The sequence below is a fragment of the Salvelinus namaycush genome, chromosome 1 (assembly GCF_016432855.1).
Source record: "Salvelinus namaycush isolate Seneca chromosome 1, SaNama_1.0, whole genome shotgun sequence".
NCBI classification, from domain to species: Eukaryota; Metazoa; Chordata; class Actinopteri; order Salmoniformes; family Salmonidae; genus Salvelinus; species Salvelinus namaycush.
In genome coordinates this window covers 68,523,381-68,538,224 of record NC_052307.1, presented here as the reverse complement: position 1 = coordinate 68,538,224, position 14,844 = coordinate 68,523,381, and positions in this window count along the sequence as shown.

Sequence of the window (14,844 nt, the reverse complement as noted above, 5' to 3'; positions counted from 1 at the left end):
CCAGCCACTTGGCCAGATCTCTATCACAATTAGACACCCAGAAAGGGCTGCAGTTGTTGGTCCACTGCCTGCCTCCGAGAGACTCTGGGCCCTGGTGCTGGAGTTGGAACAGGCTGTGGGAGTGGAACGGAGAGAGAGTTAGAGAGAGAGAGCGGTAGAGAGAAAGAGGTGGAGAGGGAAAGAGAATAGAAGAAGGAGGGAGAGGAGGGTGTCTTGGCAACGGAGCTCTGATTCTATTTACGGCTTTTAACAGAAATCTGATTAACGGAGGCATTTTAAGCGGAGTGACCCGGAGGAGTGAGGAATGGGAGAGCGAGCGAGAGGGAAGCCAGGAGAAACAGACGCTTTCATTAAATCAGCAATCGATGCCAGCGCTCCTCAGAGACCTGCGCACCACGAATAAAGGAACAAAATAAAATGAAATAAAGGAGTCATTCCCCACGTTTATCTACGACAGCTTTGGAGCTACACATTTTTTCTTTGGGAAGGATTCAACAATACATCCATTAAACTTTTTGGCTTTTATTTCTGCATGATCTATCTGTAATGCTGTATGTTTGCAGAGAGTAGGCTGCACATCGCGTTTTAAATGAATAATGTCTATATTCAATTTGATGTGCATTCTTGACCATGTCATTGAGAAAGCTTTGCTTCTAGAAATCACACTCATGGCTGATGAAAGGTCTTCAGACTCTGTGTTGTCACTACAAGGGGTATCAAACACTTGCCCTTAACTCCTCTCTCTATCTCCACTCTTGAAACATTTTAATTGCATCTTACCGGGCGGGATAGTAACCATTAAAAACACCCTTAATCACACAGCTCAGTGATCAAAACACAGCATTTAAATGCTGAAATTATGAAACACTTAATGATTTCCTGAGAAATAAACCTGAGGCGATTGGCCTGAGGGTCTGATAAGCAGGCTGCCTCTCCCCAGCTGATAGAGCCATTCCACCCAGCATTATGGCTCTAATTAGATATGGCCGCCGCTCAGAATGATACGTCTTCCTCCATATGATCACTTATTAGGCCTGGAGTGAAACCGGGGAGACCCATAGAATCTCCATAATAGGCCATACCAGACCCCATTATAGGATGCCTGGCAAAACAAACACCTAGGCAGCAGTGTAACAAGGTACATCTATTTTAAGAGCAAGCCGTTGTGTTGGAGATGGTCGTTAGGATTACTGAAGGGTGAAGGTTTGTAGAAAGATTTCATTGGCCAGGTGGACATTTCAGTAGAAAGTCAGGAAGTAATATTCACTTAATTAACCTTCTTCAGCAGTTTGCTGTGGATATGCAGGTTGTAATGGTTGCCGATTAAAACAACTAAGTCTGATGCCGAAATGACTAAATGCCCAAGTCAGAGCCCCAAACAGTGCTTATAATGTATCACAATGAAGCTTTTGTCCATTTAGTTATTTCTCATTGTGCTAATTTCCTTCATAACCATGCCATATCATCCATATGATATGTATTCAACACAAAGTGTTAAGAAATAATCCCAAAAGTCTAAATACAGCTAGTTAAAGAAAAATAGTCAAAATCTAACTAGTTATCCTAAGAGTTAAACTTCGAATCATGATACCTTGAACACTATTCGTCCATCATAGAAGCGACAGAAAGAGAGAGGAGCTCAACAAATACTTGAGCTGAGTCCAATCCTCCTACCCCTGTGACTAAGGGCATCTTAACGCAGAAAGATAGCCCCTGGAGAGAGGGAGTGTGGCGTTGATAATCAGTCTCCTAGTTTGTGTGTACGTTGGGAAACTCACTGTGCCACAGGGGAGCAACCTCACAGATGCAACCAAGCATCAGGAATCGCTCTCCATGCTTTTCCACGCTTTTCCACGCTTCTCCACGCTTCTCCACGCTTCTCCACGCTTCTCCGCGCTCCGACAGGGATTTAACTGGGAGCTCCACACATGACGGATCGAGCGTGGAAATCGCCCCGGCGGAGCAGAGAGAGGGTGCACAGAAAAGAGGGACGAGGGGCAGGGGAACCACCTGTGGTTGGCGTTTAGCAAACATGACAGAGTTTTGAGAATGGATGTGTGGTTTTTGATGGTCCGTTTGATCCCAGGGGAACCCCAGGGACTTTACTGTGTGAAGGACGAACGGTCATGTGTGGTCGTGGTGTGGTTGTAATGTGGTCGATGAGTCCTGACTTTACGGGACACCATGGCTGCAATGCCCTCCTACACATCAATAACAACAACGTGTTAAAGTTAGGATACTTCTCGAGTTGCAACTTCAACCAAAGTACACTGAAAGACAAGCACAAGCATCTGCACTAATGTAGTGTCCAATCTCTGTATATTAATTTGTCCTCTTGGCCAGCTGGAGATGTCATTTTTTGGCTTACTTCAGCCATAATGTTCTCCCTCCCTGATTCCCTGCATAAGATTTCCTTTGTGTTGGTCCCTTGCAGTGCTGTGGATGAATGGGTGAATGGAGCGGAGGCAGGCGGTGGGATGACAGGCCGCGGGGCCTGCACACTGATAAATAGCCTGTGTTTATTTAGCTTCATCTGCATAAGAGAGACTAGCCACTCTTTTCCTTTCAGCTTAAGGGTCCCAGGGAGATTGTTATCCCCGGGCAGGTGGGCCGGGTACACAGTTCTCCTCTTTGGGTAAGCACCTCTCCTCCAGCCACACGTCTAATGATCACAGCCAGCATCTGGCACAGGTGGCCCCAGTGATTCTTCATGCTGGAGATGGATTGACATCCAGGGAAAGGGCCTTCTCTTTTTTCTACCCTCTCACTTTCTCACTTTCTTTCAAGCTTTCTCTTTGTCTGTCTCTCTTTCTTTCTGTCTTTATTTCTCTGTTAACTTTCTCCTCTCTCTCAGACTTTCTTTCTCTCCCCACCCCTCACTCTCTCTTTCTCTCCATCTTTCTCTCTCTCACTTACTTTCACTCTCTTTTTAATTTCTTCTCCTCCTCTCATCATACTTTTACTTTCCCTCCTCTCCCCATCTTTCCCTCCTCTCTCTCCCTCAGCACCACATCCTAGACACAGGTGGTGAGTTTTGTCAGCTTCATTATGTGAGTTTAGAGTCAAGAGAGGAGAAATATTTATGTTACGAGGGCCTTTTACAATACGAGCGCTGTTCCTCTTGTTTGGATGGTTCCGCAGGTGCAGCTCTTATGGCTCAGCGCTGAGACCTCCATAAACCACAGTGGAGCGTTAAAACAGCAGATGTGCTCCTCAGAGACCAGCATTAGCCATCCAACTAACACACCTCATGCCAGGGACTGGGACTTGGACTGGAAAGACAGGAGAGAAGAGGGAGGGGGACACGTTTCACCAGCCTGCCTGCCTGTCTTTAGTGCAGTGTTAAGAGGGTAATGGTTCTATCCCCTCTTCCAAGACAAACAGAGAGGGAGATCCCATAGGGTGGATCCCTTAGAGATGGAACAGTACAGACAGACGGAGAGAGACGGACAGACGGACAGACGGACAGACGGACAGACGGACAGACGGACAGACAGAGAAACAAACACATAAGAAATCTGGCTTTGTATGGCTTTGAAGTTTGTATTTTTACTGCCCATAATGCCTTATTCCACAAGGCAAATAGCAGCTCCAGTACAGTAGAGCACCTCCACAACACTGCAACCGCCAGGAACAGAACTGAGTGATGCCTTCATCACAAACATTTTGCCAATCATTCATCCTCATCCTCATCCGTCATCATCCACCTCTCCAATGATACCTACCGAAAAACACTCACACCCGACAGACACAGGCAATGTGTGATCACACTGCAGCTGTCTCCCGTGTATCCTCTCCTCTCATGAAAATGTCTTGCGTCTGTGTTGCCTTTATATGGCTCTTATTTATTTTAATGGAAATCTCCCCACGTGTGTGGAGAAACGAGCTGAAGAATACGCTCCATTCATGTGTGGAATGTTCTTTTGTTACATCTTGGAAGGGCTCCCTGACTTCGGGGAACAACACCCAGGGCCTTGTGGTTCCACTTTGCCTGGCAGTCGGTTTGTTGTACCTCTCGAATTAGGGAACAGCTGTGGGCTTTTAGTGTGCAGTATTAGAGGTGTAATACTAACATATCCACCACAATAGGCCTGTATCAGACTCAGGTCTGGAACTCTGCTGGTTTGTGTTATGAAAAGTAAATGAACCCTGAAGACCGTGAGAAATCAACCTTGTTGATAATTGATGGAATTTTAATATGCCAAATTTCTCTCTGTCACGTAGTACATGGCATAAGTCGTCATACTGGAGTTATAAGGAAATGGTAGGGGCCTCTATGGTGCTGCCCATCACTCCTCTGTCCAATGCCCTAAGGGAGGAGCTGTAGTTATTCTAAAGGCAGGTTAAGCTGATGATTACCAACCGAAGCCACAGCGGCAGCGTGCATGTCTGATATCCCTTACTACCTGTAAGGTCTCTGCGTATCTTTTCATTCCCTTTCCCTAGAGACGGAGAGATAGAAGGAGGGGTAGATGGAAGGAAAGGGGGAAGAAAGGGATGGATGGAAAATGAAAGAGAGAAGAGAGGAACCCCCAAAAGAGCTCAATTAACAATTGGAGCGTCCTCCAAGGTTTCTCTGCTCTCCTGAGTAAAATATAACATCCATGTTGCCTTTTAACGAACCCCCGCCCCCCTAATCCCCATCTAAACCCACCCCCCCCTCTCTCACACCCCACCCGCTGCTTAGTTTGATATGCATAAAGGATGCAAATGAGCCACTTAGTAACCACATCAATTACCCACCTGGCCTTTTATCAGCTGCTCTGTGTTGTTGGCAAAACGCTCGTTATGGTCGTGCAGTGATGAACACGAGTGGTCGTCGACGGAGACCGCAGATTTAGGGTTCGCTCTGGACCCAATTAGGACTCAATGCCCACTGTCTTCAGAGACCGCTAAAACCAGAGTGAGAGCCGATGCTTAGAACAATTACATTAAGTCAGGACACTCCTGTGCGGTGTGTGTGTCCTTGTTATAATGACTGTATAGAGCCCCTGTCCTATTGAGTATGGGCCTGCTTCATGTAAATGCACAGACGACACACAGTCAATTGAGTGTCCAGGCATTAGGTTTGGTACTGGTTCAAGGGGACCCCTATCTGATAGAGAGAGACCCTGCTAAGAGAGGGGTAGGAAGAGTGAGGTAGATATAGATTGCAGAACAGAAGCCATATTTCATATTTATTTTTAGTCGCCGGTAATCTACTCTCTCCCTCTCCCCAGCGTCCCCTGTTCTCGATAAGGTGACGTAGACAGGCGGGAGTCTTTTTCCGGCACTCTATTTCTGGTGGGATGCGACAGGCCTCGTATGATCCAGATGCACAGCCAGATAGGCCTGGATAGAGGGCCACTGTGTCTCGGAAAGGCAGGAGAGAGAGGGATGGAGGGATGGAGGAGGAGGGGTAAATGAGTCTGAAACCGATCTGTCTCTGACTTTGTCAGATAGACTCAGGAAACATCCTAGACTCATATCCAGCTCTTAGTGGGTAGATTTGGTGCTATATTTACAGTTCCGCCTGCTGGCCACCTTGACAGTTGCCCCTATGAAACAAAATAATTACGGCAGGAATTGTGAGACACATGGATGTGTATGTACACAGTGTGTGTGCATAAATACTGTATGTGTGTGTATGGGCATGCAGTAGACAGTCCAGGGTCATACAATATGCTGCAGGGGCTGTTTCTAACTTCTGAAGAGAGAGCGTATTTGGTGGACCCTCCTGGGGTTTGAAATAACCTCCGGTGTCACTTCACCAAAGCACTCGGAACGTGCAACTGTTCTTATGACTGCAGTGACCGTAGGCCCATGGAGGGCGAGGGGAGGGTGAGGGAGGGTGAGGGAGAGTGAGGGAGGGCGAGGGAGGGCGAGGAGGGCGAGAGTGTAAGTGTGGTATGAGGTTGGTGCCATTTCTGAATTGCTGACCCTACCTACGTATGGCGCTACGACCTTATAGCAAAGGATGACAAAACTCTCAGGAGCAAACAGAACCCATCAGAATGAAATATTTCCCCACAAAAACAGTTTCCTTGGTCAACTGTTTTCCTGGGTCAACTCAACTGTTTTGGGCTTTTTATGTGAAAGAGATATAGAAAATAGTCATACATTTTTCCTTTCAAAGTTGTTAGTTGTGAGAGAAAGAACAAGCCACAACAGTTACTATTCACACTGTAAGTTCACACTAACTTACTTTAATAAGTGAATATTTCATTTCATTCTGTTTTTTTAACTGTGACTCCCAGACTCATACTGTCTAGTAGGGGTTATCTATTCATGACCTCACATAGTTATGCATAACCTTGTGGCCTATGACAGTCTAGTTACGTGTCTGAATCAACGACATTGCAGACAGACGGGTGTACAGTACAGTACATCCGGGCCTGTTCAGATAGTGAAAGGCTCCATGCTGAGCCTACATAACACACCCAGGGAGGGATACACTGCCACTTAATGCACAGCCTGATCTGTACATGCCAGGCCACAAAGCCCCCAATTGGACTCTAATATTTAAACTGCAGGATACCATCGCTCCTCCTCAGAAATAGCCTATACATTATTAATGTGCTCTCTGTCCCCTGGACTGGATGGACCTGTGCTCATTCTTTGATTTGAGAAACTGACTGCAGCAGTAGAAATAAAAGAGCCCTTTGCCGTTCCTTGGCTTGTTACAGTAAAAAGTAAAAGTGTTGACCTGCTACTGTACGTCTCCATTTTCCTGCTAGTTCATTAGCCGCACCTGTGCCTTGGAAGTCACACTCCATTCAGCTTGCTTCCTCTTTTCCGCTTATCCTTCAAATAAAGAGCTGTTTCAAAGCACCCGGCACCATATGTGTATTTTCCACACTTTGGAATATGTAATATATTTAGGTTGGTGGTAATCACTCACACATTTCGACAACAGAGGGAAAGAAGTGAGGGAGCGGAGAGGAGGAGAGGAGAGTCGCTGATGTTTTAAAACATGTATGGATGATTAATTACCTGGACCAGCTGGGAGAAAATAGTAGATTTTAAAGAACACAGAGAGAGCCACTGCAAAACCAGTGTGTTTCCCATCCTCCATCAGAATAACTGAAATGTGATTAAAAGGGAAACAGAAGCCTTCTTTTGCCTGGGTCAGCAGAATATAACACAGAGAAAAGCTAAAGTCTCTCTCCTCTTTCCATCCTCAAGATGGTGAAGTGTCCGTGAGTTCTACCGTGCGGGGTCATTCACCAAAGGACATGAAGGGAGGTCATTACCCACATTCTCCAGCCTTTTACCTGTCACCTCCAACGAATGCATATTACATTGAGTGAAGTGCAGTCAATCAATTAGGACTGTACAATTACAATCGATCAACAAGGCTGTCAGAGGGAGAGCTCCCCAGGCTGAAGGGGGTAATGATGGGAACACAGTTCAAACACCTGGGAGAGGCCTTTTAAGTCCCCTATCTGGTGTGTGTGCGCACGTGTGTGTGGGTGCATGCTTGGCTCTCTCTTTGCGGTCCATGCCAGGAAGGGGCCTGTGCATCTCTCTAATGAAAGAGAGGTCTGAGGGACTGCTGACTGGCAGATACAGCGCTAGCTCTCTGTAGTGTAAAGTAAATGGTGACCCATGCTCTCACCTGCTCTCTCTCCTCCCTGTGTTTGAGTCCTCAGATAGAGTACAGTAGCTGTTGGCTTCATACCCACTGAAGCCAGGTGGTGGGCACCTTTCTGACATCAGAGGTTGTGAACTTTGAACTCCCACACAATGCTGGCCAAAAGTGAGTATGTAATCTTATTGTTCTCACCTTTTAGACCACATGTCAAATTCATTCCATGGAGGGCCGAGAGTCTGCAGGTTTTCGCTCCAACCTTGTACTTGATTGATGAATTAAGATCAGTAATTAGTAAGAAACTTCCTCACCTGGTTGTCTAGGTCTTAATTGAAAGGAAAAATGCAAAACCCGCAGACACTCAGCCTTCCGTGGATGACACTCCTGTTCTAGACTGTAAAGGTCACTAACTTTAAACCACAATGGCTGTTCAGACAGCCGACAATGGAACTATCTGCCTTCTGTGAGGCGATGGTTGATTATTCACTTTCATCATTTGTACTTTATTCATGTGAATAAGAAAGTCTCATTGTTATTAATATTTTTTTTCTTAGACGAAGGATACGGCCTGCGGTTTTGGTCCTGACCCCTACCAAGCTGGTTTGTTTCCTGGGGTGGAGACAGGCTCTCCAGACTTTGTTGTAATAACAGCAACCCACCCTTCCATGGCATGCCACAACATGGGACCATTCGACTAGAAAATCTTTATTTTCTGTCCCTCCCCCTGCCCCTGTGGCACATATCAAAACATTGGATACGACCCGATTCGCCAACAAAGTGTACCGCCCCACCCCTACCCCCTAGTCAAAATACAAGAAACTACCATAAATTCCCAAATTGTCATTCCCAAATTTCAGTGGCCTGGGAATAAGATCCCATACCATGGTTAAATAAATGCCTGTGTGGGGTGAGGCGGAAAAGGCAACAGCAAACCTGGGACTGGTTTGGTCGGGAATCAGAATGCTTCCACGTCTGTATTCCTGTGTGCTTTGGAATGTTGATGTGAAAGTCTGAAGCTGAGCTCTGGTTTCAGCGGGATTATTAGGCTGGAGAGTGAACCTGTTCAGGGTCTAGTTCCAACCCTGCACACATGTCCCTCATCACAGGGACGACATATTATGTACAGTATGCATGTAAGTGTCTAACACGCAGCTCCACCTAAGGATTGTAGGGTGCAGTCAGACCGCTGTCAGACCACAATAAGTGGTTCTTGTTATCAAGGTGCATTCCAAAGAGTTTTATTAGGTTTCCTGACCTCAAATCAGAGTTTATTAGTCACATGCACAGGGTCGCAGATTGCAGGGTACAGTGGAATCCTCTTTGACCAACAATGCAGGTCAAAGAGAAGCGAGTGAAACAATAATTAAAATAATAATAGTAATAATACTAAGTAAAATAATAATATAGAAAAAAGATAACCAGACGGCATATACAGTACCAGTCAAAAGTTTGGACACGCCTACTCATTCAAGGGTTTTTCTATCTACTAGAAACTCCTGGACAATATGGACACAGATATAAACAATGAACATACTGTATACAGTACCAGTCATTTTTCAAAACTATTTTCTACATTGTAGAATAATAGTGAAGACATTAAAACTGTGAAATAACACATATGGAATCATGTAGTAACCAAAAAAGTGTTAAACAAATCAAAATATATTTTATATTTGAGATTTTTCAAAGTAGCCACCCTTTGCCTTGATGACAGCTTTACACGCTCTTGGTATTCTCTCAAACAGCTTCATGAGGTAGTCACCTGGAATGCATTTCAATTAAAAGCTATGCCTTGTTAATTAAAAGTAGGAAAGCATTTGAGCAAATCAGTTGTGTTGTGACAAGGTAGGGTGGTATACAGAAGATAGCCTTATTTGGTAAATGACCAAGTCCATATTATGGCAAGAACAGATAAAATAAGCAAAGAGAAACGACAGTCCATCATTACTTTAAGACATGGTCAATCAATCCGGAAAATTTTCTCTCGCAAAAAAACATCAAGCGCTACGATGAAACTGGCTCTCATGAGGACCGCCACAGGAATGGAAGACCCAGAGTTACCTCTGATGCAGAGGATAAGTTCATTAGAGTTACCAGCCTCAGAAATTGCAGCCCAAATAAATGCTCCACAGAGTTCAAGTAACAGACACATCTCAACATCAACTGTTCAGAGGAGACTGCTTGAATCGGGCCCTCATAGTCGAGTTACTGCAAAGAAACCACTACTAAAGGACAGAAATGAGAGGAAGAGACTTGCTTGGGCCAAGAAACACAAGCAATTGACATTAGACCGGTGGAAATCTGTCTTTTGGTCTGATGAGTACAAATTTGCGATTTTTGGTTCCAACCGCTGTATCTTTGTGAGACACAGAGTAGATGAACGGATGATCTCTGCATGTGTATTTCCCACCGTGAAGCATGGAGGAGGAGGTGTAATGGTGTCGGGGTGCTGTGCTGGTGGCACTGTCTGTGATTTATTTAGAATTCAAGGCACACTTAAAACCTCTTAAGCATCCGCCCCTTTTTTTCAATTTTTGCCTAAAATGACACCCAAATCTAACTGCCTGTAGCTCAGGCCCTGAACCAAGGATATGCATATTCTTGGTACCATTTGAAAGGAAACACTTTGTAATTTGTGGAAATGTGAAAAGAATGTAGGAGAATATAACACAATAGATCTGGTAAAATATAATACATAGAACCATTCTTTTTTTTGTACCATCTTTGAAATGCAAGAGAAAGGCCTTAATGTATTATTCCAGCCCAGGTGCAATTTAGATTTTGGCCAATAGATGGCAACCGTGTATGTGCAAAGTTTTAGACTGATCCAATTAACCATTGCATTTCTGTTCAAAATGTTGTATCAAGACTGCCCAAATGTGCCTAATTTGTTTATTAATACATTTTAATGTTAAAAATTGTGCACTCTCCTGAAACAATGGTATTCTATCACTGTAACAGCTACTGTAAATTGGAAAGTGCAGTTAGATTAACAAGAATTTAAGCTTTCAGCCAATATCAGATATGTATATGTCCTGGGAAATGTTCTTGTTACTTACAACCTCATGCTAATAGCATTAGCCTACGTCAGCTCAACTGTCCCCTGGAAGGGACACTGATCCCGAATAATTTTTAACCAGCATGGCTGCCACAGCATTCTGCAGTGATACGCCATTCCATCTGGTTTGCGCTTAGTGGGACTATCATTTGTTTTTCAACCAGACAATGACCCAACACACCTCCAGGCTGTGTAAGGGCTATTTGACCAAGAAGGAGAGTGATGGAGTGTTGCATCCGATGACCTGGCCTCCAAAATCACCCAACCTCAACTCAGTTGAAATGGTCTGGGATGAGTTGGACCGCATAGTGAAGGAAAAGCAGCCAACAAGTGCTTAGCATATGTGGGAACTCCTTCAAGACTGTTGGAAAAGCATTCCAGGTGAAGCTGGTTGAGAGAATGCCAAAAGTGTGCAAAGCTGTCATCAAGGCAAAGGGTGGCTACTTTGAAGAATCTAAAATGTAAAATATATTTTGATTTGTTTAACACTTTTTTGGTTACTACATCATTCCATAGGTGTTATTTCATAGGTTTGATGCCTTCACTATTATTCTACAATGTAAAAAATAGTAAAATATTTTGACTGGTACTGGCCGACACCGGCCTCGGGGACGACCCGGACGGCAAGGTGCAGGAAGATCTGGATGGAGACGGTGGAACTCCCGCAGCATTGAAGGGTCCAAAACGTCCTCCACCGGGACCCAGCATCTCTCCTCTAGACCGTATCCCTCCCAGTCCACGAGGTACTGAAGGCCCCTCGCCCAACGACTTGAATCCAGTATGGAGCGAACGGAGTACGCCGGGACCCCCTTGTTGTCCAGAGGGGGCGTAGGAACCTCCCACACCTCAGACTCCTGAAGCGGGCCAGCCACCACCGGCCTGAGGAGAGACACATGGAACGAGGGGTTAATACGGTAATCGGGGGGAAGCTGTAACCTGTAACTCACCTCGTTCAGTCTCCTCAGGACTTTAAATGGCCCCACAAACCGCACACCCAGCTTCCGGCAGGGCAGGCGGAGGGGCAGGTTTTGGGTTGAGAGCCAGACCCGGTCCACTGATGCGAACACCGGGGCCTCACTGTGGTGACGGTCTGCGCTGGCTTTCTGGCGCAGCACGGCCCGCTGGAGGTGGACATGGGCGGCGTCCCATGTCTTCTCCGTGCGCCTGAACCAGTCGTCCACCGCAGGAGCCTCAGTCTGACTCTGATGCCAAGGCGTCAGAACTGGCTGATACCCCAGTACGCACTGGAAGGGGGAGAGGTTAGTGGAGGAGTGGCGAAGCGAGTTCTGAGCCATCTCGGCCCAGGGCACGAACGCCGCCCACTCCTACGACCGCAGAAACCTACCCACATCCTGGTTCACTCTCTCCACCTGCCCATTAGTCTCGGGGTGAAAACCTAAGGTAAGGCTGACCGAGACCCCCAGACGTTCCATGAACGCCCTCCAGACCCTTGACGTGAACTGGGAACCCCAATCAGACACTATATCCTCAGGCACCCCGTAGTGCCGGAAAACGTGCGTAAACAAGGCCTCCGCAGTCTGTAGTGCCGTAGGGAGACCGGACAGAGGGAGGAGATGGCAGGACTTAGAGAAATGATCCACAACAACCAGGATCGTGGTGTTACCCTGTGAAGGGGGGAGATCGGTAAGGAAATCGATCGACAGGTGCGACCAAGGCCGTTGTGGAACGGGTAAGGGGTGTAGCTTACCTCTGGGCAGGTGCCTAGGAGCCTTACACTGGGCGCACACCGAGCAGGAGGATAACCCTCTCTGGGGAGAGCGAGACGAATCCCACCGGAACCGGGTGCAGGGGGAGCGAGTAGTGGAGGCCCCTGTTGTGCTGGTGGGGGTCCTGGAGGGACTCCCTGTCTCTCCCAGCGGTCCATAGTTTGGACGATGCGGTCCATGGTGGCGCCGAGATGGTGGAGCATTGCTGCATGCTCCTGGACGCGCTCTTCTACCCCTATAACAGGGGCACCTGCTCCTGCTGACTATTCTGTCAACGGTGGGTGTAGCTGGTGCATGGAAGTCAGGCGCAGGAGAGCAGAGATGCGTGAACACGAAACACTTTACTGAGGCAATTTGTAAGACCAGAACGCAACAGCGTCACAAAACAAATGCCCAAGTAAGGCAGCACAAAGTACCACAAACAAAGTACAAAGTACCGGCTGCCACAAAACACGGGTACACATAAAACCCGGCGCTAACCAACCGGAAGGGCGCCAACCTCGACAATAAACAATACCCCACACAAACATGGAGGGAACAGAGGGCTAAATACACATAGTAATTATGAGGAGACGTAAACCAGGTGTGCAGGAAAACAAGACAAAACAAATGGAAAATGAAAGGTGGAGCGGCGATGGCTAGAAGACCGGTGATGTCGACCGCCGAACGCCGCCCGAACAAGGAGAGGGACCGACTTCGGTGGAAGTCGTGACATGAAAAAGCATCTAATCAACAATGGCATTATGTTTCATTACCTCTGCAACACTATTGACTTTTTACACAACTGCCACATGTTTGACGCCAAAACATTGACTACGAATATATATTGACATTGTAAAATAATTAAAAGTGTGTAAAACAATGGTATTTCATGCTGAAACCCTCATATTAACACCATTGGTGTTCACTAAGTTGATGGTTTATTTTTAGGAAAATGTTAAACAGCTTTGTCATTCTATTTATTGAATTATTTCATATGTACTGTATACACGTGATAAGTCCAGAGAGAGGGACATAGATAATTACAGACACCTACCCAAAAAGAGCCTCTAGGTGTCTTGTGATAGATAGATTACATAAAATCTTTGCAACCCTAGGCCTGGCAATCAACACACTCATCAGTCCTCCAGCCATCACACCCCTGGCCGCAATTGGACATCAACTGAAGTCTTAAAACAGGCTGAATAATTGAGGAAATGTATTTATAAAAACAAGCGTTGAGTGAATATGCCTTACAGACATAAACTGCCTTAGGCAAAGTCGTCACCGCGTGTGCGCTTGGCGTTTGTGTGTGTTCCCTTCCTCAATAATATGAGCCGAGGTGTTTTTGAACGACTTCATGAGTTAGTGTATTAGCATACATATTTACTGTAATAGACGGAAGGAGACGCTATGCCATAGAACCAGTAAAAAACTCCACATATCACCCAGCTCACAAGTTAATCCACATGTTATTATCGCTGGTGAGTCGGCGAGGGGTAGATGAATTAAAAACAACATGTTTTTGAGCAGGTTCATGAATCAGCTATATTAAAAGGGAGATTAGTTTGCCTTAGAGATTAACGGTCAACTCACCACAATATCATTGGGAGGTTTAAAAAATGCACAAAGGAGTGCAGTACAGTACTGCACAGTACACAGCACTCTCCCTCACACAAACACCTATTCTTCATCTACCTCATGCCCGTACTGCGTACACCTTTGTCTGTAGACATTTGGAAGCACTGGTTTACAAGCATTCAGCTAAAGCACATAGTTCTTTATTTGACTGCTGTGTGAGCTCCCAGTACAGGGTTAAATAAATAGCTTTTGGCCTGCTCTCAGAGAGGAGAACTATCATCATTTCACTCTCTGGATGACATGGTTCTATCAACACTACTATGGGCTGGGAGACCACCCCCTTTCCTAAGCAACAAGTGGCTTGTGTTTGGAGGGTTATGATGAACAGGGTTGAGACACATCACACTAAGATCCAGCAAGTATTCAGAATACTATAGGCACTCAATTCATTACGAGTCAAAATGTAAGTGATACTCCACAAGAGACATAGTGTCCAGTACTCTGCTGGACAGCAGGTATCTTATCAGATCAGAGCACTGTGAGAGTAACAGGTTTGAGACAGCTCTACGGAGCTGGAGGAACACACTCCATCTTGACCTCCCTTCCCCCTGTGGTGACTGGCACGAACGCCTGCACCGGAATAGACTGAGTTAAAAGTCTGTATTTTGGAATTTATTTTATAAACTGTTGGTTGAGGCCTCCGGCGGGTGCAATGCGTGTGTGTGTGTGTGTGTGTGTGTGTGTGTGTGTAAACAGTCTCTGTGTAGCAGGCCTGAAATAACATCAGGCCTCACACTTTCATCCCTGGTACTGCTGCTTTAGGAGATGGGCCAAGATGATAACAATCCTACCCTACACAGAGAAATCACCGGCACCACTCCTTGTCCCTCTGTGTGTTTAAGAGAAACTCACTGTTTGTTGTTCTTCAA